We start from the raw sequence: 27,170 nt of genomic DNA, 5'->3' as shown, positions 1-27,170 counted from the left end.
ATCATCATTATGGTCAACAAGAAATGAGGATAGTAATATCTACCGTGGAAGAGAATGAAGGAGTACATATTCTGGGGGAAGCCTATCAATTTTTGAACAAGGTTTGTAGGAAAGCAGCATTCCATCTTGCCCTTGGGCTGGCAAATCCTAGCAGCCATGCAGAGGGTCTAACTCAAACTGCCCTCCTACTGAAAGGAACTGACTACCACAGTATCTACCACTGTTTGGCAGATGTTTTAGAACGGTATGTATGGAAAACCTTCCATAAAGTTCAAGCATTTCCCATTCTAAATGAGGCCCTAATAGCCTGCAAAGTATTATCATGATATGTGATAGGTCTGGAATATTAAGTAATACTCTAGCCTGTGAGATTTTTGGAGCAGACCAAAAGAAAAAGGGGAAAAAAACCTTTAAAAAAGGTATCAGCCTGCTTTTAATGGTTCTTCTGTACTGAGGCAAAGTACAGTATTGTAGGCTATTTATTTCTAGGCATGAAGTGCAGGGTGAAGAGCCTTCAATTCAGCTAGCTAGGCCTGTGTGCCCTGAGGTAAACTCTATTTCACAAAGGGAATTTTGATTATGGTCTGCTGCTCTGTAGCACAGTGGAGGCTTCAAGAGGCAAGTGGTAAATGCTACCAAAGAAAAAGCTGGATTGGAGCCACTGACGTCATCTAAGTAAATCTGCTGTAGGACTAAAGCCATAAAATGACTGCCAGCCACAGAGTGCACTTTGGCCTTTTCTTGTCAACTGTTTTACTTTTTTTTTAAAAGCATGCTACACTTTTTTTGTTTCTTTTTAAACACGCTGGTAAAACACGCATCCTAAAATCACGGGGCCTCCCACAACGGTTTTCCTTTTCCAGAGTTACTCTACTGTGGCATCTGAGCCTCCTTTTCAGAAATGGGGGGGGGGGGGGCTAGCCAGTATTTTTCCACAGATGAAAACTCACTTTTCCTTCTCAAACGTCGGCTTAGGTAGGCAGCCTGCAGTTTAGGTTACTATATATACCCTTCCCCCACAACCAAAACATTTCAGACCTACAAAGTGGTGGCAAGTTATGAATTCCGTATTTGCGCTTGGAAACGTCTCTGCTTTCAAGAGTACAAGTTCCTGTACTCAGGCAGGTACTGTGTGTGCCAGCTTCTGCTTTCATCCTGATCAGCCATGGAAATGGAACTTCTCCTAGTTGGTTTCCACTAGCTCAACCCCCATTAGTTACATGAATCTTGTGGATTGGTAAGAGCAATACACTAGTGGATTTTGTTGATTAAAATATGGATATCTGTTTCTAAGAGCCACAATAGCATATCCCACCTATCATTTGTTTCTTGTAAGTCAGGATAGGTCTTGTCTTAGAAGCTTTCCCCCCCTCTCCTTTTTATGCTTTAAAAGCCTTTTAGAATACAAAGGGAAATAAAACATTTTAAAAAGAAGTTGAAAGTGATGATGAGTTGTGATGTTTGGGGTCTCTTCCTCCCTCAGCCATAATACAGATTTGTTCTGCTTTAAGCCAGAAATTAAACCTCATCTAGGCTGGTTGTCAAGTTTTTTTAGTCTTGTGATTAGGCACATATTAAAATCAGTATCTTATCCATGAATCATTAGATGACTCAGTTCCTGAAACCACTACAAGCTTCTCAGTTCTTGGCTACATCCATAAGCAGGAAATCCAGACTTGAATAACTTCCTTTCCTAGTGCTGGCTATAACAGCGTTAGTGGTTAGTGTATGGTGCTTTTGTAAGCAATAGGAAGATGTACATCTGAGGAACAAAGGCACTTGACTCAATTTGCTGAAGCTGTTTATAATCTGTGGTCTTGATTTTGGATGTCTGGATACCTTGGCATATGCAAGAGTGAATCAGAGCTGCTATCTGGATTTTTCAACCGTAAACATTCAGGATGTAAAAATGAGTGACATGACATTCATGAACTCATGAACGTACTTGCAGCTTTTTCCAAAACTGCTACATTCAGCCCCCCCCCCCGTTTGGTTTTGCCTTTTAATTAAAAAAAAATTGGCAGCAAAGATACAGAAGTCAAGAATAGTGGCTGGAGAGAAGAGAGAAACCTTGGAAGAAGTAAAACAAAAGAAGTCATATTCTGCTTCCTCAACAACCTTCCTGGCTTGTCTCTTGCAATGAAAGCTGGTTGGTTCTACATAACCAAGGCCATTCTGACTACATAACCTATTTCTGAATGTGAACCACAGTGTAGCGTATAGTGTTCAGTTTTAATTTTTACTGTTTAAATGGATGTTATTCAGCTGTGTTCATTATGTAAAGTCAAAATTAGCCCTAATTTTAATCCCTTGCACTGTCTGCAAAACGTACTTCTCTGATAGTATTGACTTAAACAGAAACAACAACCAAAAAAGCAATTAGCTTTCCCATTCTTTTTGCTGCTATTCCTATCTAACCTGAACATTTCTGTGCCAAAACAAATATGGCAGTATAATGGCTTAGAGATTGATTAGGGACCACACTTTGGCACCGTGCTTTGTGTATCAGCCTGATAGTTACCATAGAGAAATCTTAAAACAATGCACTGATTTGGAAATAGTTAAACTGCTGAAAATCTATGGTACTCTAAAGCAGAGGTGGCTAACCTGTGGCTGTCCAGATGCTTCTGGACTCAATCTCCATCACTCCCAGTCAGCATGTCCAGTGATGGAGGAGGATGGAAAGAGGTGCTCTGAAACAGGTAAGAGGTAATAATAGCAAAGACTGGAAGTAGAGGCAAAATATGGCCACCTGTGGGTGATAAAGCTGTAAGATACATCTGCAAGGCATCACATTGGCTACTCCTGTTCTAAAGGCAGTAGGCTATTTTTAATAATATTATTTCCTTATTGGAGAAGTTATGCCCCACCTTTCAAATTTTGAAATGGGAACTCTCACTGTGGATGTAGACTTATTTCTTTGGGGTAGTGGTGGTTTTTGTAGCTACTTGAGTGAAGCATTCTTCCAACGTTAATTCAGAGAAAAATACCCATGCTAACCTATATATATAATCAAATTATATACAAATAACTCTATTTCAGGTGCCATAAAGAATCATGTTATCCTGAAGATGCTTAATGAAAGATACTTAAAGTTAAAAAATTCAGAATTGTATTGTTGTTGAACCTAACCTATCTCCAGTTCTTTGCTTGCTGTAATTTGAGTCCTGTGCAATTTTGAATTGATAAATCTGGGACTTGGATTTCCTAGCTGTTTGAACAAAATATCCTAAATCTGACTTAAAAGCAACACAGTTCAGTGTTAGACCAAGAAGCAACTTATCACTATAATGTGGATTTTCAGGTAGGAATTAGAGGCCTGCGGCAGCAAATTATTCACTCCAGTCAGTGGCTAGTGATTGATTCATTAATTAGAATCAATTTAAATGGATTTGCAAGGCTCCTATAACAGCTTTTCTTATTAACAGCATCAAAGCAGTAAGGTGTTCAAATACGTTACCTTAAACAAAATATAACCAATCTATAAGAGTTGTTTACTTACATTTGCATAAGCAGATCCTTCCTGTTGCACACACATTTTATTTTTAGTGAGCCTCCCCCACCACCAAATATAGTCCTTTAATTTCTGTATGAATACATGTGTTTCACTCATGAAATTTTTTGAGATATTCTGAACCTACAGGAATTCAGTTTTAAGCCCAATAAGCATGGGACATCTTTTCCCGGTGGCACTGTGCACCATAGATTACAGCAAAATCCTGGGCAAGGCTTTGCCTAATATCTTCTCTGTGTGATGGGCTCACAGGAAAAAGCTGCCCCATGAGCCCGAGCTCACAGCCATTTTGCTCTGAGAGGTTAGAGCCTTCACTGAGCAATTTTGGCTCGCTGGTTGACAGGAAGGAATTGCTCTCTCTCAACCCGATTGTCACTTGGTTGGGGTTTTTCTGCCTTCCTCTCAGTGAAATTATGGCTTTCCTTTGTGATGCGGAAGAACATTGTATGGGGGCCGTAATGGCACTGGTCAGGATCAACATAGCATATGGGGGGCTCCATAAGGGGCCTGAGAGGAGAATTGACCACAGCAAACCCAAGCATGGGTTTGGTATCTGCCTGGTTGGAATCTGCACCCTGGTCTCCCTGTGAGACCTTGTCTGCTTGGCTTTGCACCACAGCAAGGTCCAACACTGGCCGACTCCTATGGAACAGGTTTGGAGCGATCCAGACTCAACTGATCCTGGGACCCAATGTCATTCCAACCCTTGCCATGCCTACTGCTGGCCTGATTTTATCCCATCACTGTTGTGCAGTCTGGTTATTTTGCTGCTCTCATGGGTCACATAATGCGCCTGCCTGGGCAAAAATTACATGCACTCTCTTGAAAGGTGGTCTCAGTAGGGTTGGGCTGACGTATACCCTCATTGAAGTTATACAGTAGTGTTTAGACTGTACCGCTCCAAAGTAGGGAGTAGCTCTCATTTTTTTACTATTGTTTCCTCTTCTCCAAAACACTCTTAACCCAGAAAACCAGAATAGTGATGACAAGGATTCTATATTTTCTTCTTAACATGCTTGGTTTTTTTGTGAGATCAAAGCACTCACAATAGCTTACTCCAGCCTGAATTCTGAAGTGGTAACGTCCTAGGATAGCCATACCTGTAGCTACTGTAAATATCCAGATAAGCTCTAAGGCCCAGTGATAGCAGCGAGTGGATTTTAAATGCAGGCATTTAGTGCTACTTAAATAAATATATTGAAAAAACTGTCTATCACAGAATTAGATGCACATCAACTTCAGTGAGCACATAGGTTATGGCTTTAATATTAAATACCCATAATAATAGCCATGAATGGAGGAGGAAAGATTAAAAACTGAAAGTGGAGTAGATTGATTATAATGACTCTTCTATGATTTTTGATAAGTAGAAACTGAGATGTGTTACTTCTTTCTTCTTTCTTTGGTGATCACTCTTAGCCGAGTAAGACTGTCTTCCATAAACATGGTTTTAGCAATGAGTCCGTAAGTGACTGTGGAGGCCAATTCTGGACCCACACGTCCTTCCACAGTGGGCACATTGGTTCCTGGGCAGGAGTTGATCACAGTGTGGATTTGCCAAGCGTGCCTTCCTCTTAGCACGTTTCTCCCTTACGTTCTGAGTTCAAATGTCTTCAAAGCCCATGACACCTTTGGTAAAGGCTGTTCTCCAACTGGAGCACTCGCAGGCCAGTATTTCCCAGTTGTCGGTGTTTATACTACATTTTTTTAGGTTTGCCTTGAGACAATCTTTAAACCTCTTTTGACCACCAGCATTACGCTTTCCATTTTTAAGTTCGGCTTTGGAAGACGATCATCAGGCATCCACACAACATGACCAGTTAATGTTGAAAAATCATTACTTCAACACTGGTGATCTTTGCTTCATCCAGTACACTGATATTAGTTTGCCTGTCTTCACAAGTGATGTGTAAAATTTTTCAGAGACACCATTGATGGAATCTTTTGAGAAGTTGGAGATGGCGTTTGTAATGACAAGCCCTCCTTACTGGATCTCTGTGGTTTTACTACTGCTTCCTTCAAGCAGGCAGGGACCATTCCCACTTGCAGGGAGGCATTAATCACCTCCCTGGCCCAACCAGCTGTCCCCTCCCTGCTAGTTTCATCAGCCAGGAGGGGCAAGGGTCCAGTGCCCAGGTGGTCACCTTCACTAATCCAAGCACCTTGTTTACATCCTTGAGCCTTACTAACTGAAACTCATCCAACATAACAGGACTAGACAATGCTCTGGGAACCTCTCAAGATTCGTCAGCGGTAATAGTGGAGTCAAAGTCCCAGTGGATGCAAGTAATTTTCTCTGAATTTCAGTGTACAATAAACCATTTTTGTGTGAGCTGGATTGATCTTCTCAGCCAAAATGACAAAGAAATATGCCACAGTTTGTTTAGATGCCTTCTTTTTACTATTTGTTTTTTGTTTTGCAACCTAAAAAATTAGCTATTACTAAATTATTTTATCTGAAACTCTAATGCTATGTTGAGTTATTAATATATACATTTAATTGGCCTAGGGTTGTTTGACCTTGTTCCTAGCTTTAAATTCCTTCTCTGTTTAACTAAAACAGAAAACGAGGAGTCAATGCTATGAAGGTCCGTTAATCTATTGGCTATTTTCTTGCAGAAAAGTCTTTAAAAAATAATGACTCCTCTTTTATATCATGTTTACAGGGTTTATTTTAATGTGTAAGATGCCATGTGGGTGTTCGTTCTATAAAACTTAGAACATTATCTTTAAATGATATAGAACCTGGAAATGATATATTTAAAATGTGTCTACAGCTTGACATTTTAACAGAATTGCCCTGTTACTAATGAATTCCACCCCACAGTTTTAGGATGCTACTTTAGGCTCCGTTCAGATGCTTTCCCAAGACTATTGTCCAGTTCCTACGGTTGAAGCATGGGCAGACATTTTCTCTTCCTGTATGCATGAAATACTAGGTTGTTTACTCTTTCACCTTTCCCTGAGGGGAAAGAATTGCACAAATTGGGTTTATGCAGAGATGAATGTCCACATGGACTGTCTGCACGACACATTAAGTTATGAGAGTAGTGGAGGGCATTGAAAACCCGAGGATGCTCCTTTACCACAAGAACAAGATGAGCAGCCAAGGTAAGCATTTGAACTGGGCCTTATTGTTGTTTATCTCAGGATGCAGCAGATCAGAAATGTGAATCAGCTAATTAAATAAAATAGAGTCTTGTTCACTATGGTCAATTCTGATGCTTACCTTGGCTGAAGATTCAGTTCCTGTGTTGGAGGAGCAGGCTTTCACACACTGCTCCCCCAAGCTCATAATGGATACCCACATGCGCGACAGCCTGAATTATGCACATTTCCCTCCTTCAAACAGTACTGTGGATAAAAAGGAAATTGTGTCTGTGGTTGGAGCTGATTTCCACTGTAAGTCCACATCTGACATGTTCTTGAACTGCATAAAAAGTATATGTAAATGCATGAAGTAATAAGAATGTGCTTTTTTAAGATAGATAGGAGGGCTTGTGCTGTTCAAGGTGTGGCAGGGAACTCTTTTGCATCCTTATTTCCTATTCTCACACCACAGTACCCTTGTCCTCCCACCCGACTCATTGCATGCTGTTTTATGATTTGACTGGTGTAGCCCATACAGACTTTTGGCCGACACTTTAACTGACATTAGAAAGTTGAGGTAATTTTACAGTGGTACCTTGGATTAAGAACTTAATTCCTTCTGGAGGTCCGTTCTTAACCTGAAACTGTTCCTAACCCAAGGTACCACTTTAGCTAATGGGGCCTCCTGCTGCTGCTGCGCCGCCAGAGCACGATTTCTGTTCTCATCCTGAAGCAAAGTTCTTAACCCGAGGTACCATTTCTGGGTTAGTGGAGTCTGTAATCTGAAGCGTCTGTAACCTGAAGCATCTGTAACCTGAGGTACCACTATATTCTGTTTAATATTTTAACTTCTGCATGTTTTAAAGTATGGTTGTGATTTTTTCTTGATTTTACTGCTTTATCTTTTGTAGACCGCTTTGACGTTAGTTTACAATCAAGTGGTGTATAAATTTTATGAGTAAAATGAATAGATAAATTAACATATTTAAGGAAAAAAACATCTTTATAATTCACACAACAATTGCTTATAAACTGATGCTATATATCGGGTGTAGAGAATTTGACGTTGCGGACTACAACTCCCATCATCCATGGTCATTGGCTTTCTGGGGCTGATGGACGTTAATAGTTCAGCAACATCTGGAGGGCCAAAGATTCCCCATGCCTATTATGTATGTTTTCCCCTTGGAAAACCAGGAGATGCAGTCTTGTCTGATAAGTAAATATGGCTGCAAACATACTTACAGTGGAGTTAGTTCAGTTGATCTTGGGATGTGTGTCTGGTGGTAGAAAATAGTATGTGTATATATGTACCTATTCAATATAACTAGTGCAAAATTTAACTAGTGTTCGTCTTTTCTGTCTTTATTGACTATTAATTCTTGACTTTGTAAGAGGGCTTTGGGTGGAGGGAACCATGTGTTTGTGTGTGAGAGGAGAAAAGAATATTCGTAAGAGTTAAATAGGCATGGCGCAAGCCACTGAAACAGTAAGCATACCTAATGAGTCATATTTAGACATAGTGAAGCTGGCATTGGGGAAGAACTGCAGCTGCTGGACTCAAGCAGGTGCAGTTGGGGGTGTTATAGGGAAATCTGAGACGGGAGATTGCTTGCTTTTTAGCATAGAGCTGAAAAAGCCTGGAAGCTGGCTTTTAAATGTTGGTTCTCTTCTCTCCACCGCCCTGCTTGCCTCTACATAAATTTAAGTCCCGCTCCCTCAACTCCCACCATCTTTAAAAAAGAAGATGATATCTATTAATCTGCTGTAGAGACCTGTGCAAATTCATGGGGTGATATACGAACCTCAGATACTTGGAACAGTGTATTTCTTGGTATCTGTGTTGAAGGCAAAAAGCGCTGCTATGGTCAAACGCTGCAAATTTCACTCACTAGAGCCGTACAGTTAGCTAAAAGTTCACAGGGCTTGACATACTGCTAGACTCAAGTGGAACTGATATTAAAATCCCCTCTTATCAAAGGATGCTTACAACCCATCTAGGATTCACAGACAGATAGGAAGTTGCAATAGTTGAGATCCAACCTTTTGTTGCCTGTAGGCGCCTTTTGTTGAAACACGCTAACAGGACTGGTGGGAAGTGCACAACCTCCTGAATAACCCCAGCTAAAGAACTTTGTTACATTCATTTTTATGTTTTTGTGGATGTAGCTTTGATTAAGTAACAGAGTCAGAGATAAGGCATATGGCTAGTCTAACATGCATGAAGGTTGATAATCCTGGAAATCTATCTTTCTACTGCCATCCTTATGGCTACCTTTTTTTGAGGGTGGGTGATGATGTCTGGAAGCAGATACTTTAAAAATCCTTGCATAATAAGCTTCCCCTGAAGTACTTTTATATATTGACGCACTTGTTGCAAAAGCTGGCACCAAGAGTCTGTTCAGTGCAGATGACCAGTATTCAGTAATAATGTTTCCAGTTTTGAGCCACCAATACAAAAACTTCATGGGTAACTTTGTTTTGCTGGCAAAAATATTTTGTGTTTGTGTGTGAGAGAGACAGAGATCCAGGCAGCCCTTGTGTTCTTTAAACTGCCTCTCCTGTACTTTGCAGGAATTTAGCTATGACCACTATTGTCACAGATGGGTCAGATGCTATCATATTTTGTTATTTATTTATCCACTGCATTTTTTAAAAAATGGTCCTTCCTCTAAATTGAGTTCAGAGTGGTATACGACAAAAATAAAAAGAACAACAGATAGCTACCCTCAAAAACACACACATTAGTAACTTCTTTTTTTTAAAGACCCTCAGCAAATTAACAATTCTGTTCTCGATGCTGCTTGTGGAAGTAATCTTCCGCTTCCAAATGAGTGGGTGCTCAAATGCTGCCTGAATATCAGATCGAAGAGGATAAGCACACTTTCAAGATGAGGGGATTCCACAGTCTGGGTGCCCCTAGTTAGCCCCTGTGTGTTCACAAACTGACGATGGATGCAGAGAGCAATGTTCAGGATCTATATTGCCAGGCTATCTCCTTCCACTTGTGCACAGTTGCTTAGAAAGCTTTCCTCCTGTTGTTCACATTATTTCTAGCAGTCAAAAATCAAGTACTCTGATTTATATACGTATACACAAAACGTCTGTCATTATATTGCAAGTTCCCTACCTCTAGATGTCCAGAAACATACAGTTGTACCTTGGATCCCGGATGCCTTGGTACTTGGACATTTGGCTCCGGTTTGTGAACGTTCTTTGGAAGCCGAACGTCCAACAGGGCTTCCACAGCTTCCGATTGGCTGCAGGAGCTTTCTGCAGCCAACCAGAAGCCGCGCCTTGGTTTCTGAACGTTATGGAAGTCGAACGGACTTCCGGAACGGATTCCATTCGACTTCCAAGGTACGACTGTAATGTGTGTTTATGTCTGAGCAGACGGTTGTTCCTCATTCAGCTGCATTTTATTCTATTACATTATTCCATTGCATTTCTAGCCCCCCCTTTTCTCTGAGGAGCTCAAGGCGGTGCACACGGTTCTCTTCTTCCCCATTTGACCCTCACAGCAACCCTGCGAGGTAGATTAGGCTGAGAGGTCGTGACTGGCCCAAAGTCACCCAGTGAGCTCTATCATAGTCAAGTAGTTGTGGTGGGATGTTGGGATGATGCCTGATGGTGCCACCTCTTTGTTGCAACATCTGTACCAGGAAGCTGTGGGTATTTGAGTGTACACATGTCAAATATCCATTCCAATGTGGCGTGGGCCAAGTGCAATCCCATCCCTGTGTCTGTGTGCATCTATACCTGGCTGGGGCAAAGGGAAAAAAGGAGGGAAGTCACCAGTGCAGGAGCAGGAGACCAGAGATCCTCTAAGGTGTGCAGAAATATAATTTATTGAACCCCAATGCATTTTGAACGTTCTTCATCAGGCTGCTTTCCGGTGTGCTCTGTTCAGAGTTATCCCACTATAAGAGGCACACACAATCACAGGGGAGGTTATGTTTCACCTCCACTGATGGAGGTGGCATGCTCCTCAGTACCTGATGCTGTGAATTGCAGGTGCGGCTGTTGCTGTTGTACTCCAGCCTTGCTTGTCTACTGAGAGACCAGGACTCTGAACTCATTGGGCCTTTTGTCCTGAACAAGCAGAGCTGCTCTTCTTGTGAAGATGCCAACTTCCTTTCACCTTGCTTCAGAGGCTCCCCCCACCCCGCTGCCTGAGTTACAGTGGGTGCTCTAGTCCAGTTTTTAGATTCTCTCCCCCCACGCCGGCACCCCATGGCTTGGAAATGCATCGCCGGATTCTTGGGCTCCATGCCCTGTGTCAATGTAGGAGTGCCTGCGGGTGGACGCTTTATGTCAGGAACACTTTTTTTGCACCTTTAAAAATAGCATGTGTGCACGACAGCTGTAGGACTTTGTCGCTCAACTTGAAATAGTAATCTTAAACAGAGATATTACCGTGCCCTCAATGAAAGCGATTGGCAGAAACTATTATTATCTTGTGTGCTGCTCCCTTGTAGGGAACAAATGCTTTGCAGCCTCATTCTCGTACAAATCCTCCTTTTTCTATCCAGATATTTCGTAAAATACCTTGCGGAAGTTCTGTTCGTAAGGTGGATATAGATTTAAGACACATAGCTGTAATTACCTATAACTTCTGTACAGTGGTACCTCAGGTTACATACGCTTCAGGTTACAGACTCCACTAACCCAGAAATAGCACCTCGGGTTAAGAACTTTGCTTCAGGTTGAGAACAGAAATCAGGCTCCGGCGGCGCAGCGGCAGCAGCAGGAGGCCCCATTAGCTAAAGTGGTGCTTCAGGTTAAGAACAGTTTCAGGTTAAGAACAGACTCTGGAACGAATTAAGTACGTAACCAGAGGTACCACCGTACTGTGAATTAGTGTTCCTGTAGTCATCACATTTGTTGATTTGATTTAATTTCTTTATGGATCGCCTTTCCACAGTAAGCTGTGCTCAGACTACCTTACAACAAACATTCACTTCGCAAAATGAGAAGCGTTAGAGTGGGGTAAAGAAGCAAGTTTACAAAATGTTTCAATCAATTCAGATAGCTGAATATGCCTGCCTTGCAGGGGGTTGGACTAGATGATCCTCAGGGTCCTTTCCGACATTCTATGATTCTATGAGATAGGTTGAAAGTCAGTAATTCAGCATACAGAATAAACACACAGGTAAAAAAGCTAAGGAGCAAGATAGTTATACCCATTTTACAGAGCGATGACTGAGGCTGAGAAGGATTGACTTGCCAAGGGCGCCTGGAGAGCCCTTTGTAGCTGGGCTGGGATTTGAATCTAACACTTCTTCAGTTGAAGACTGGCCTGCTGAAGTGCTTGCTAGCACCTGCAGAGTAAGAAAAAAGGTTGAGGAAAAAATTCCTTGCCTAAGGCCACCCAGTGAGTTCAGGGGTTGGTTCTCAGTTCAGGTTATGGCTGGGCATCCTCTCTGCTGGATCTGTACAGTCGCTCAACCGTTATCCTGCTGCAACTATTACCAGTAAATAGCACACAGTCTTTTTCTCCCCACGTTAGCTGCTTCCAATGCTACTCCACCGACACACACAATTTCAATTAATTGACTTTTCTCCCCCAGTTGAATTTGTACAGTAGGATTCGGGGCTAAAAGGGAAAAGGGCATTGTTAGTGAATAGCTTTTAAATGACATCCTGCATAACCCCACCATTAAGACTTCAGGGAATATTTTCAGTTCTGTATCCATCTGTGTGTATACCTTGAACTACACTTTGAGATGGCGGAAACTTTATTTACATGGCGAGATTTGGAAAATTATTGTTAGTTCAATTAGTTCAGCTCCTCCCTTGGATAAGCACATATTTCTTAAAAGGGGGGGGGGGCGAGAGAAATCACGGTAGTTACAGTTCAGTGTTTGTATGAAAGGCAATTTAGTTTTCTAGTAACAACATTTCCATGATGCTTTTATATAAAGGTCAGTGGTATGTAATTATGTGGTGGACCAGTGGCAGGTGCTGTGTAACAGCAATTGCTGCCTTACATGTTAAATGTAATAATTATGCTAAGGAGCTACTTTGAAAAGTGTAGGAGAATATAATGCTTGTACAAAAAAATTTAATGTTGCACTTGTCATAACATCTAATTTAGTAATACGCATTAAGAGTAAACCAGTGTTTTAATTTTGCATTGGAATTTTTATGCCGTGGCTATTCAAGGAAAAGGCGTTTTGTTGCAATGCTTTTGCATTTGTATGAATGCAACATTTTGCTGCGGCGTATTGGCCTGTATATTTATTGTACAGGCAGAGCTTGGGCATCTTTTTTTGCTTACGTGAAAAGATCCCCACTACTTGCTTCTAAAGAAGCATTTAACAGCTACTGTATCAGCAAAATAACAATAAACTAACAAATGGAGGACGTTGTAAATTTGAGTCATTGAAGGGTTTCTTTTTTAAAGGAAAGTATGTGATGCAAAGTCACTTGAGATTTCCCATTTATCAGATTTTGTATTATTGTTAAATAAATAAAAGCGGGTGGTGCTGTGGGTTAAACCAAAGAGCCTAGGGCTTGCTGATCAGAAGGTTCAAATCCCCGTGACAGGTGAGCTCCCATTGCTCGGTCCCTGCTCCTGCCAACCTAGCAGTTCGAAAGCACATCAAAGTGCAAGTAGATAAATAGGTACCGCTCCAGCAGGAAGGTAAGCGGCATTTCCGTGCGCTACTCTGGTTTGCCAGAAGCAGCTTAGTCCTGCTGGCCACATGACCTGGAAGCTGTACGCCGGCTCCCTCGGCCAATAAAGCGAGATGAGCGCCACAACCCCAGAGTCGGCCACGACTGGACCTAATGGTCAGCGGTCCCTTTACCTTTACCTTTACGTGATGCAAAGTCACTTGAGATTTCCCATTTATCAGATGTTGTATTATTTTTAAATAAATAAAAGCTGTGAGTGAAATCCAATCCGGAGTCAATAGATGTGATGGGAGTTGGTTTCTCCCCCCTCTTTTTGCAGCCCTCATGCCCCAGTCTGCTTAAGAGGGTTCCCCGCCCCCCAGAACAAGTTTCAGAGATGCAGGATGGAGGAGGATGAAGGATGGAGGAGAGGAAAGGTTTGCTTGCGCAATCAGAAGTCTGTGTTGCACACTCAGGACACCACAACTAGATAGCGCCCTGTGAGGTGAAGGCTTTTTGAAAAGCAAACAAATGCTGTAATAACATGAGACAGTCATAATACAGACCCGACTCTTTTCATTTGCAGTTTTGCTGTGCTGCATTAAACCTGACCCCCCCCCCCAAAAAAAAACCTAACCAGGGGGAAATTGAAACAGACGTATTAATCTGTGAACTGGTTATAGCAAGAGGTATGGAATTTTCTCTTAGGTTTTCACCCAGTTCACATTTACTTGAGAGCTAAGTCCTCCTCAGTGAGGTTTACTTCTGTGTGAACACACATAGGATGGCAATGCCAGTGTGGCTGTGTAGGAGGGAATTTGTGGGAGTCTAGGATTTGTAAAGTGTGGAGCAGGAACTCGACATGGTTCTAAGAAGGATCACAACACTGGCTCAAGGGGTGGCTTGCAACGCACATGCTTGCATCGCGGGAAGTGTAACTGTTTACATCTCCCATTTCCTGCAGCTGGAATGATACAATGTAGGATGGATGGCAATGAGGGGAGGGTATGTTTAAGCAGTCAGGTGACCTCAAGTCTGGAAAGGAAATTCTGCACCTGGCTCACTTTATCTAATAAATTGTCAGTCTCTATTTCACCTTTTATATTGTAAACTGACTTGTCATCTTCACATGAAGGGCAGTATAGAAATGTAATGGACAACAACAACAACTATGGTTGCTACAAGTGGGTCAAGGTCTGGTGCAAGGTGGGCTGTGAGAGGAGCATTATTACCAGGTATCTGATAAAAGATTAAGAAATGGGTCCCCAAATGCCTGGGTGGAGTTTTGGTTCTGTGAAGGCTGAAGTTACCTGCTCTAGGAAATTTGCATTTGTAGAAATAAGTTGAGGGGAACACTCCTGGCAGCTCACATGGAGCTTAATATTCAGTTTATTTCTTAAAACAATATTTCTAAACCACCCTTCTTCCCGTGGATTCCAGAGAAGTGAACAATAGAGAAAATTTACTCGAAACAGCACGCGGATACAATGCACTAACATCCTTCACTGTACAGTGGTACCTCGGGTTACATACGCTTCAGGTTACAGACTCTGCTAACACAGAAATATTACCTCGGGTTAAGAACTTTGCTTCAGGTTGAGAACAGACCTCCAGAATGAATTACCGTATTTTTCGCTCTATAAGACGCACCAGACCACAAGACGCACCTAGTTTTTGGAGGAGGAAAACAAGAAAAAAAATATTCTGAATCTCAGAAGCCAGAAAAGCAAGAGGGATCGCTGCGCAGTGAAAGCAGCAATCCCTCTTGCTGTTCTGGCTTCTGGGATAGCTGCGCAGCCTGCATTCGCACCATAAGACGCACACACATTTCCCCTTACTTTTTAGGTGGAAAAAAGTGAGTCTTATAGAGCAAAAAATACGGTAAGTACTTAAACCGAGGTACCACTGTAATTTACAAGACAATACAAACTAAAAAAACAGGCTGATGCAACAGAAACCCTTTAAAATTCCAGGGCAAATGAAAAGGTCTTGACGAAGGAATCGGCTTCTCTAAATACGACACGAGGGTTCAGCTGAGTTGGTGGGAGTGGCAAGCAGTCAGAAATGAGAAACCTGCCAGGTGATGGGCACTGTGACAGCGTGGCAGATGGTTCTCCCAAGTTACAGATGAAGTCAGGGTGTGATGGTGAAGAAGGAGAAAATGCAGGAGCCAAGTGGTGCGAGGGAAAGAGTAGCTGGGCAGTGGATCGGACAAATGGTAACTTGGCAAGATTTTATTTACTTAAAGAATTTATGCCACCCAGTAAAAAAAAAAAGCACTGGGCAAGTTTCAAACTTGACAGAGTTGTAATCATTGTTGGAAGCCCGAAATGAAGGCAACAGACGCAGGTTCAGCGAAAGAAAGCAATATCTCTGTCACCACCACCTCTTCCTCTTCTGCTAATTTGGTGTAAATGTGATTCTTGTTATATTCAGCCCATCTTTGGGTGTCACATGGGGTGGAGGAGGTTAGAGTCACTCAGAGGTTGCTGTGAGTGTAGAATGAAGATTTGTAGATCTCTCTTGCAGAAGGATAGTTTGCAGAGTGCACCCATCTTACTGCAGTGGAGGTATGTCTGCAATTCCTCTTGGCTGCAGTACAGGAAATAAAAAAAGAAAAGGGAACTTTCTTCTCTTCCCCCCAACCCCATATAGTGCCTGACGCTGCTCTAAGAACACAGCATCTTATCTTTAAAAACTACACAAGATTCGGAGACGTAAGTGTGAGAGAGTGGATGTTTTTCAATTTACATGTAATCATCTATATTTTAGTTAACAGCCTTAATTCCATGCTGCCTTTTTAGCATATACTAGCTGAAAAATAAATAGAAATACATGCCGTATAACTATTTGTAAGAGTCAGTCTAAAAAGTTTTCTAAGTTTAAAATACATAAGTTTGCTTATTCAGCCATCTAAAAACTGTGCAAATATTTGCGCAACATGAACTAGTAATAAAATTGTGATTTTTGGCTATTCAGCTATGGTTGAGTTAGGACTCTCACCTCAAACTGAGGATGTTTCCAAGAAATGCAGGACAGTAATGAACAGGATGGGAGATGGGGAGAAAAGAGTAGGGTTCTGACCAGTAAAGATTTAGGAGAGAGGACATTAGGGCTTAAATTGATATCTTATTACATATTCATATGTATATGGAATTATATTGAATCAGATGATAGTATATTCCGTAGAGCATAAAATCTAAATATTAAAATGCGTTGTTTAATTGAGTTAAATTGGTATAGATAATCAATTTGGGTAGTGAAATCAAAACTAAGTTACAAACTTGATTATTGTTTGGAATCTTTAGATAACTGTTGGCAGGAATTATTGATAAAAGAAGTTTAAATGTCTGTTGCTCAATTGTACCTGCCAATCAAAGAATTTGGGAATCTGGATTACAGTTTGCTCACAAATGTCATTCCAAAATCATCTTAATGGCTGCGACAGAAAGTTTTCAAAGGATCATAGTACAGGCCAGGCAGAGGTAACAAAAATCTTGAGTTCCACCATAGTATGACTTTAAAAAAGAAGGAGGGCATGTTAACCTGTGCTTGCAATTCTTAGATTTGATGGTATATTGACACTGAAAGTAAAGTGAAGGTTTTTCCTGCATAGATAGCTTGACAACACAAAACACTCAACTTCACTCTGCGGCCTGGTGAACTGGAATTTCCACAGAAGAGAAGTGTTTACACTGCTATACATTTTCTTATCTGTGCATCTGAACTTTTTCTCATTTCTCCCAAAGAGAAACGAAAGAACTGACACGCTTCAATTTTCCTGTTAAGAGCGCCAGCCAATTCACTTTAAGTCAGGCACGTTTGTTAGAAACCGATCCTGCATTCCCTTTAAGGAGAAAATTGTGCTGATAGATCTAAACTATTATAACAAAAGGGTGATAAATATAATATTATTCTTTGAGAATGTGTAAAATCAAATTAAAGATTCGGTTGGGGGGGGAAGAAAAAGATTGTAATTGTTAGGCGAATCTTTTGCTTAGCATTTGGGCCACACCATTTGTTTATTTTTCTTAAAATCAGAGCCTGTTGGTATATTTACATTTTAATAACAATTCAGCTTATGGGCATTGTATACATCGGGCAGAGTGCAGATGTGCTACACATAAGAAAAGCCTGCCTGATGGCACTTGTCCAAGATGACTTCACTGCTTTGTTATCGGAAGCCATGCGTTTCTCTGGCAGACAGCTCCTTTTAAAATGTGATTGCCTAGGTTGTGAAGCATGTTCATTGAAGAAAAAACTCCTCCAAAAGATTAACTAGGATCTGCTTCACACTTTGTGCAGCCATCATGTTTACTGTGCCAATGCTGCTATTTCCCAAAGTAAACACACCGAGTGTGAAAGGCAGATGTGAATCTGCAAACATGTCCTGCAAGTGTAGTCAGGAGCCCTGTTTGACTCTGCCTCCTTCCACCACATACACACTGACCTGAGGTGTGCAGCTTCTTTCATGCTTTTTGCCTTTACTGTGGGAAATACTAGTTTGGCTGCGACAAACATGATTGCGGTGCAAAATGAATATACTAGACTTAACATTTCTTACTATGTGAAGTCTCACTTCATTCAGTAGTGCCTTCTCAGCAGTGGCTCCCCAGTTACAGAACTCAATTTTAAAAGATTCAGATTACTCTAATTTGCCTAGGAAAAAATCCCAGTTCACTGTTACGCCCCTCCCTCCAAATTCACTTTTAAAACTCTCTTTTCTATAGGGACTTTGCAGTTTATTGAGGTGGCTCCTTTAACTTAGAATATAAATTTTGTTACCTTGCTGATTACATGTATCGTTGTGCTTGACTGTTGATTTATTTTTCTGTGACATGATGCCTGCTGCTTTTATTGTGTTTAAATATGGTATTTGTTGCTTGGGGCTCACACACGAGGAGCAGCAGGATGCAAATTATAATTATTATTATTAATAATAAACAGATTTGTATATTTTTGTAGATTTTGAGAAAAGATCTTATGTGGCTTGAAATACATTGTACCTCTCAGGATATATTTTTTATTAAAGATACTTCCAAACGCCTTTTGGGATATTTCCTTTGGTTGATTTTTGTGTCACAATGAGTGCTTATAAATCAGACCAAATCACCTGATATCTAACTCTGTAATGGAGTGCCTTTTGGAAGACACCGTAAAAAAAAATTGAGGGGAGAAAATTCCTCAAACTGTGGAGAAATGAGAAGATTGTGACAATCATCTTAAGCCTGAGATGTGCCAACTTTTAAAAGTTTGCTGAGAATTTTCTGCTGCACATCTTAGAAACGAGAGAAGGGAGATTATATCTTGACCAACTTGTTCCCTTGAAGTAGGGCATAGGTCTCCTTTCCCTTCAGTACTTAAAAACTTAACAGAATTGCTGGACATTTTTGCTGTTAAATGATTGTATCTGTGTTATAACTGAAAGACAGATGAGCCTTTGGCCTGCCTACTCCTCCCGCACCTCCCTTTTGCCATTTAAACTATGAAGCCACTAATTATCAGGAGTTCTGTTTTTCATCTAAACAAGGGAACTCTTGTTCCTAGCTTTGAAACAAGCCAGGATTTCAAATTTTAAGCTTAATTTAAACTTGGATTATTTATCTTAAACTTTGTTTTGACTTGTTCTGAAGCTGATAACCATAGTTTGGTGGTTTGGGCTAAGCAGGAAACTGTGGTTAATTAGAAGCTTCTGGTTTAATCATGAAGTAAGAGGTTCCTGCTTACCTGAATGCTTAAGGCGAATCATACATATCCCTAACTAGATAGAATTCACTTCTCAGGGCAGTTATTACAATGACACTAGTGCTAAAGAGATTGGCTGTAGCTCCTCGTTGGTGATATACATTGTGGAAACCTCAGGTAATGTGTGAAACAGCATATGCTTCCACCATAAGTAAAAAAAAAAAGGAAACCAGATGAAAACATAACTGCCTGACCTCCTGGTTTCGCAGGATTCATTGTGAATGAATGGTTTTCTTTGCCCAGCACGAATAACAGGTTTGCTTTCCTTATCGTTTGTTAATAGACTTTGATAACATTCCTGTTTCCTTTTCCTGCTTTGTCGTTGGAAGCTATCAACTGGGCAATAGGAATTTCATTGTAAATTGTGAGATTAGTTTCTGCTCATTTGTTACAGTGCTTCGTCTGTGGGGCATCTTGTGTGATGATGAATGGCTTCCAGATTTTTGAAGTTTGCAAAAACCTTGCGTGGAACAGTAGGGGGAAATGTGACAACCCTTTCCAAATGGGAGGGTGGAGCCAGTGCAGAAATACTGACCCATACATGTAACATTTTGGTCCTTTGGGGCATGATATAGGTTGAAAATCAGAATGAATATGGAATAAAATAAAAGGTTAATTTTTACTTTGATTTTGGCAAGCTCAGTATAAACATGGTTTGGGAATGTTTGCTCTGTATGCCTCACAATAACTTTTTAACCAGCTTTTCTTCCTTATAAAGTAATTCGTGATTGAAGGTTATTTTATCCGGGCATGTGGCTGCATTGATTCTCCAGTGCTTATCTCTGTCATAATATTCATTTTCCTGTCCATGCAAAACAGTGAGTTCCAAGAAAGAGCTTTGCTGAGGTGCATGACGTTTGGCTGAATAACTCCATAAGTGGATTTCATACAAAACACACTTCCTAAATTTATAAAACCTTCTTAAATTAAGAAAACGAAGGGTTATGCTGTTGGTTTTGTGAACAGTTCATAGGCAGGCAAGCAGTAGATGTGAACAAATGCTTTCTCTTGCCAGATGGCATACAATATCCAACCTGAGTAGGCACTCTTTTTTTAAAAAAAAAAGCCAACAGAAAAATCAGATTAGCTTTTGACTTTGGCTCCAGATGGTATACAGTATGGAACAGAATTGCGGATTATGTGACATAACTTTCACTCCTAGGTAACCTGGTTGACAAAGGCCATGTACTTTATAGCAATGAGGCCCTCTGGGATTCAATGGATAGAGGAATTGCTCTTTCTATAGTGCGCATTTCTCCTTGACCCAGGAAATAGGTTTATGCTTCCAGCCAGCAGTGGCAGAAGAAATTGTTTCACTACTAAATTAAGCCTGGTTATGACTAGCTGCAGCTTTGCAGCCTCAGAAAGATAGTTTGAACAAGGAACACATTTCTTCATATCAGCGAAAAACAATAAAATGTTTTGTATTTGTTAAACTAAGCAGATTGGTTTGGTTTTTAAAAAAAAAAAAAAATCAGCGCAGCAGTAGCACAGCTTGAAGTAAGTGTACAACAGGGAAGGCCAGACTTCAGGTGTATGGGATTACTTTGATCTTTACTAGAATCCCAAGATGCCCTGGAGTCAGATATAAAAGAAATGCACTTATAATTAAAGAATTCTGCACAATAATTTGTTTTGAGTACCAGAACTGAACTGAGCTCATATGCTTTTCACTCAAAAAACAACTTCTTAGCAATCCTCCCAAGTGTGACACCCACAAACATTTTGTTAGTAAACAAATGGGAGTAAAAAATCCTTGTTGTGTACATTAAATCATTCAGAACCTATGTCACTACATAATCATTCGGAAAAAGGGGAGGTATTACAACATAGCATCGTGGACATCCTGTCCACTATACCACCTGATGGATTGTTATACAGAAAATGGATGGATTGTCTATAGCAGGTATAAAAACATGTACTGTATACAGTAATACCTCCACGAATGTCTGCCTCGTCTAGCGTCCATTCCGGCGAACGTCCGCAGCAAACCTGGAAGTACTGGAACAGGTTACTTCCGGGTTTGCCGCGTGCGCAGAAGCGCAAATTGCTCCACGCACGCGCACGGCGCTTTGCCCCGCGTCGTTTTTCTGCTAGCGGCCAGGGCTCCGGAACGGATCCCAGCCGCCAAACAAGGTACGACTATGGAGGATAAGCCCTTTCCCTGAATATTGGGCAGTGAACTGAGGTCCATTTTTATCTGTCCCTCAACAACAACAAAATGCTACTAGAGAATTAACTGCTTTTGAATGATTGGTTAAAGATACACCACACTTATGTAAAGGGACTGGTCTCTATATTGTACAAAATTCTGAGCGATGTCCTCCTTTGGGGCCCAGAGGCAAAAGTCATGGTGGGAATCTAATTGGGACATGTAGACGGATGACAATCAGCAGCATCGTCTGTAGGCCAAGCCTCCATAGAGGTCTTTGTCAGCTCAAACGCGCCTCATTCTGCAACAGCTTTCCCTGGTACAGCTTCACTATGTTGGTGGGGCTACAGCATGTTTGGTACATATAGACACATGTGGTGGGATTGCACAGAGGTGGCTGAATTTTGGAATAAGGTTTCTGCTGAGCTTTCTTTATTACTTCATCTTTCCACCTGGCACTTTTGAACCTGTAGATGGAAACATAATAGGAATTGAGAAGCAAAGAACTCATTCTTACAGGACTATCCCTATTAAATCCAAATGAGTTTCTTGTCACTAGTGTTGGTTCATCAAATCAAAGTTGCTCACAGGTGTTATTCACACAGGAGTATTTTCCCGTCTATAAGATGCCCTCATGTATAAGAAACCCCCTATTTTGGGGGATTCTTCTTTAAGAAAATGGGGGGGGGGGAGATGGCCCCCATGTATAAGACAACCCTAAATTTTGAACATTATTTTTTAGGAAAAAAACCTAGTCCTATACACGGAAAAATACAGTACGTGGTTTTTTTCTGGGATTGTTGCCAGAATTTACCTGCAAAATGACTTCCATCCCAAAGTGTTTCATCCTTTGCAAGCAGTTATCCCAAATTAGTGAAGAATACCCATCATATGAATGAAGGTAGAGGTGCATAGAGGAGGAGGCATTTATGCTTAAATGCTTGGGCATGCACTTGTAGTAAAGACCTTCAGGATCATAGGTATTTATTTATTTGGTGATATATTCAGTTTCAGAGCTCATGGTGGGTTAATGATGTGTTAATTACAAAACAATATGGCCACTTTCTTGAGTCCTTGCTGCTGTTTATGGACACTCAAATCTGCTGTGCAGACCTCTCTTCTCTGAGCTAGTTCCAGAATGGTGAGAGCAGAAGGCAGGTTCCATGTATAACAAAATATGACTAGATTTTTGTTCTCCATGTTTCTCTCTCTCTTAACTACTGCAGTCACATTACAGAATACACATTTAAATTATGCAGAGGCAAATTATTAGAGGCATATGTGGGTTTTTGCTGCTGAATCTTCCTTTTAACAGTAATCACTCAACAAAAGTATTGCACAGTCATCCCCTGGGGCAAGTGTTAACCCCATGAAAGAAAGGAGAGCTATGCTTACATATCAGACATTACATGCCTCATCTTAATGGGTTGTGGTTGGGTCACGTTGAAGATGGGAGTCATGTTGCTGTTGCCTCTTGTTTCTTTTTGTCAGGAAAGATAATTCATGTCATTTTAAACTTCTATATGAATAGCTGGAGAGGGTATCTATGTATTAACAACCAAACATGGAAGGGGTCAGCAGCAGGGGGGGGGGGGCAAGCAGTTGGGTCAGTGGGGTGGGGGTGCTGGTGGGATGCCCTGAATTGCCTTCCCAAAATGTTGGAGGGTATGGATTAGGCTGCAAAGAGAACCAATGCAGTCAACACTCCCTTACAGGTGACTAGTGGATATAACTGAGGATTGTGCAAAGGCAAACTTGGGTTTGTCACAATGGGTTGCATCCAACTAAGTTCTACTTAAAGTAGACCTACTGGATTGACTGGAACTGAGTTAGTAATGTCCATTATTTTCAACTGGTCTGCTCTGAGAAGAATTAACACTGGATAAAACCCTGGCTGTAGTTCTATACTGAACGCTCAACCACAGGTTTGCCAACAAGTATTTATTTTATTTTCAAAGCCTGGATGGTTGATTTCACATTTTATATCTCTCCTTGTGTTCTTCTTAAGAATACCCAAAAATGGGTACTTCTTGGTCTTCAGTTGCCATAAAGCAGCTGTTCTGGAAATACTGAAGAGTATATATGTAAAAATAACTTGGCAATAGTTATCAGTGTTCCAGGTTGGAAGCTTCAGGATAGCTTATTGCAGTCGTATCTAGTGCCATATTGCAGAAAACGCATGGCAGAGAAAGAGACTGGAAGTTCTGGTCCAACCTTCTGTCCTGCTGGTACACTTCTGGCCCTGCTTCTGTCATTCCTGCACAGTAGCTGCCGTTCACAGTGAAAAGCAAAGAGACATGTGCAAAGCACTTATTTTATCAATGCCTTTAAAATTAGTTTTTGAACCTTCCTTCTTCAATAAGTGATCCTGAGTTGGGAGTATAATAAAAAAACAGCTCCATCAGTATTAAATAACAGGGCAGATAAAGCCCTTTGATGCACAGGTAAGTCCCTGGATCAGGATCCATGCCCAAATAATGTAATGTTGTTTTTCGATGCCACTCCACGGCTGATGTACGATGAGCCAAGACATCAATTACCCATTCCAGAGAATTTGTTTTACGGGTGCAATTTTATTATTGGCTTTGCACTGTTCACAGTCTTAATTTTGGTAGCAACGACTCTACAGTGGTGCCCTGCAAGACGAATGCCTCGCAAGACGGAAAACCCGCTAGATGAAAGGGTTTTCCGTTTTTGAGCTGCTTCGCAAGACGAATTTCCCTATGGGCTTGCTTCGCAAGACGAAAACGTCTTGCGAGTGTTCCGATTCCCCCCCGCTTCCCCCCCTTTTTCTAAGCCGCCAAGCCGCTAATAGCCTTTTAGCCGCTAAGCCGCTAAGCCTTTAATAGCCGCTAATCCGCTATACCGCTAATAGCGCTAAGCCGCTAAGCCGCTAATAGGGTTGCTTCGCAAGACGAAAAAACCGCTAGACGAAGAGACTCGCAGAACGGATTATTTTTGTCTTGCGAGGCACCACTGTATTTCTATTTGCTTGCAACCCCCTCCCCCAACTCTCTTATCATCCCTGACCACTGATTATGGAATTGGAATCCATTGGAGGAACTGGATGGCCCTAGGTCCCCCCCATCCCTGATTAAGGCAGCCAGTGTGCACACCAATGCAGATGTGTAGGTAAGCTAACAAAAGTCTTACATGGTAATAACTTTTGTGGACGTATTTACTTGAAGCACCTTCATACCCTGTTTGTCAGCCAAAATAGACCCTGGAGTGGTTTGTACGGATCAGTCATAAGCCTCCTGCCCTGAGAAAGAACACATGCAAAAGAAAGAACACGAAAGGAAAAAGGAGGAGGAATGCAAACTTGGGTGCTGGTTCTTCCTTCCTTCTTATAATTGCCAGCTGGAAATGAAAGCAGTTCATGGAAATGAGAAGCTGAAAGATGCAGGTCTCTCAGCTGCACCAATGTAATATGGCTCTGCTTCCCTTCCCTTCCTCCCTTTGCTACCGTCTGATGTAATAAATGCTGCTAGGGGATAGCTGATGGAAGGAGAGGGGAACTTGCATTCAATTGCTCTGCTATAGCAAGGGCAGCCTTATTTCCAAGGCTGGTGCCTCAGGACATATATGGATATTTGTATATTAGAATATATATGTATACCCATACCCACACATGCTATTTATCACATTGTGCTGTGTTTCTTGGAAATGAAACAACAAAAGGATCAGAACTGCTTTTTATTTAGCAGTGGTGGCTGAAACCTTAGTTGCGCTGAAGTGAAAGGCAAATATCTCACTGGCTTTAATAAATAAATAAATCAGGATGCTAATCTCTGTGGTGATTGAAATTTTCCACAATTTATCTTTATTCACCCATAAGGGGGAATAAAGGAAAATTAATTTAATATGATGGAACACTTATTATCATTTTATGGCGATCTCTTTTGATTTTTAAATGAAAATTTATATATTTTTTAAAAAAATGTGTGGCATATGAAGAGAGTACTTGGCATTTCGTTAAGTAATTGCCTGGAACTGGATTGCACAAGTTGTCTGCACAAAAGAAATCTTAGAAAGGTGCGTTGGAGGGTGTAAAATTAGCTTGTGGGCTAGTTGAGTCGAACTTGTTTTTCAGGTTGGTCCTGCATAGCTTTCTCATGCTAAAGACCTAGGAACATTCCAGAAGGAACATGCTGGATTACAGTGTGTTCAGTTGTAAAGCAACCCCCCAGATCCAGGAATATTAGTATAGATCTAAAATCTATTTTGCCATCATGAATGATGCGTACCTCGTTAGCTTTGAGAACCCCCCCCTTTTTAAAAAAATCAGTTGATGTATTCTTCTCACTTAAAATCTCCTTACGCCTAGTACATGTCATTTGTTGAACTTTCAGAATTGTTCAGTGGTAGGTTTGGCATTTCTTTCAGTATTGTATTTGAAAAGTATTTTAATTGCAGTTAATATGGTACATTTCATTGCTATAGGATGTAGGTACCAGAGGATTCACCTTGTATTTCTACCATTTGCAGTTGCCAAAAAATGTTTATGTTCATAACAGGAGTGTTGATACTCTATTACAGTTTAATTTGTTAATGAAACAAGATGTTCCTGCTACACTTTGGCTGTTAGAGGCCAGGTGCAATTAATTTATTTGTACTGACTGTGTGTAGGCGTATTCCAGCTAATGCCATTTAAGAGCTTTTATCTTTTATGTTCCTAATGAAGAGGGGCAGGTTTTCGGCAAGTAGAAAAGGATTTACTAATGAGTCATCTTCCCAGGACTGCACAGTTTTTTTCCTTGTAAGATAGAGAGAGCAAAAGTGTTGCAGTTTTGAACTGGGCAAAAACTATTTTGGAATAACAACTTAATAGTGGAAGAGAGCTTGAAAAACTCGCTCAGCCTCTTGATTTCCTCCCTCAGGTTCCAGTGACGATACAACTTCGGCTGCTATGTCTAAACCCCGAATGGGTGGGGAACTTAACTGTTTGTGGAGGGGAAAGTGTCTTTGGCCCTAATATATTTCAAACAGCATAATGAAGTTGACACAGCTTATGGAGGCAAGCTTTCATCTGGTATCGTTTGTTACTTCTGTGAAGTCTTGGCAGTTCAGTTAATCCCCAGTCATGTTCCCAGGATTAGAGGAACTCATGTAACATCTCCTTTTTTCCACCCTTAATTTTTTAAACTTTTCTACCACAGTTGTACAAATACACAGTAATTTTTTAACTTTTTTTAAAAAAAAGAACATGTAGTTTTCACTTCTGTGCTACAGTTGTATAAATAAACAGTGAAATCAATATAGAAAAATACAATAAATGCATTAAACTCACCTAGAGTGAAGTGAACTTGCTTCAGAGAAGCTGTTCATCCTCCAATCCCAGGACCCTCCCACCATGATTCTTCAAACTTGGAAAGGGCTGTGTGCCTTCCTCATTTTAAAGAACTCGTTGGGTAAAGAAGATGTCATGCACCTCTGAACCCCCATCAGGTTTGCAACATGTATTTAGATGGGAAGCTAACTGCACATGCCACTGAAAGCAGTGATTTGCAGCGAGGCAACCTCTTTAGTCAGATGCTTATTTGAATGTGCATCCTATTTACTCTGCTTGCAGTCTTTCTGAACCATGAAGGAGCATAAGGTAAAGGTAAAGGTACCCCTGACCGTTAAGTCCAGTCGCGGAGGACTCTGGGGTTGCGTGCTCATCTCGCTCTATAGGCTGAGGGAGCTGACATTTGTCCGCAGACAGTTTTTCCGGGTCATGTGGCCAGCATGACTAAGCCGCTTCTGGCGAAACCAGAGCAGCGCACGGAAATGCAGTTTACCTTCCCGTCGGAGCGATACTTATGTATCTACTTGCGCTTTGACATGCTTTCAAACTGCTAGGTGGGTAGGAGCTGGGGCTGAGCAACGGAACTGCCGACCTTCTGATCGGCAAGCCCTAGGCTCAGTGGTTTAGACCACAGCGCCACCCACGTCCCAGGGAAGAGTATACCTTTTGGCAAATTCTGAGGCTCCTTGGGGATGATATTGGGCTTGGAGAATCCATGCTGATCCTCTAAGCAGTTTTCCCTTGCTGCCTGCCCAGGTTTG

The 27,170-nt window shown here is 41.2% G+C and overlaps 1 protein-coding gene across 37 annotated transcripts in view; it reads left to right on the top strand.

Annotated features, from left to right (window-relative positions):
* The window catches only part of TEAD1 (TEA domain transcription factor 1), a 172,826-nt gene that overhangs the window by 12,082 nt on the left and 133,574 nt on the right, over positions 1 to 27,170 (top strand). The window contains exon 1 of one of the 37 annotated variants that reach the window (XM_083478235.1): positions 15,419 to 15,440. The exons of the other annotated variants lie outside the window; for them this stretch is intronic. The gene's annotated coding sequence lies outside the window, so the exon portion shown is untranslated. Of the gene's footprint in view, positions 1 to 15,418; positions 15,441 to 27,170 lie in introns of those variants that run through there. 37 annotated transcript variants of the gene reach the window in all.

Source organism: Podarcis liolepis, assembly GCF_965112155.1.
Source record: "Podarcis liolepis genome assembly, chromosome: 1".
Lineage (NCBI taxonomy): Eukaryota > Metazoa > Chordata > Lepidosauria > Squamata > Lacertidae > Podarcis > Podarcis liolepis.
The sequence above is the reverse complement of the archived record's forward strand: the minus strand, read 5'-3'. Positions and strand labels throughout refer to the sequence as shown.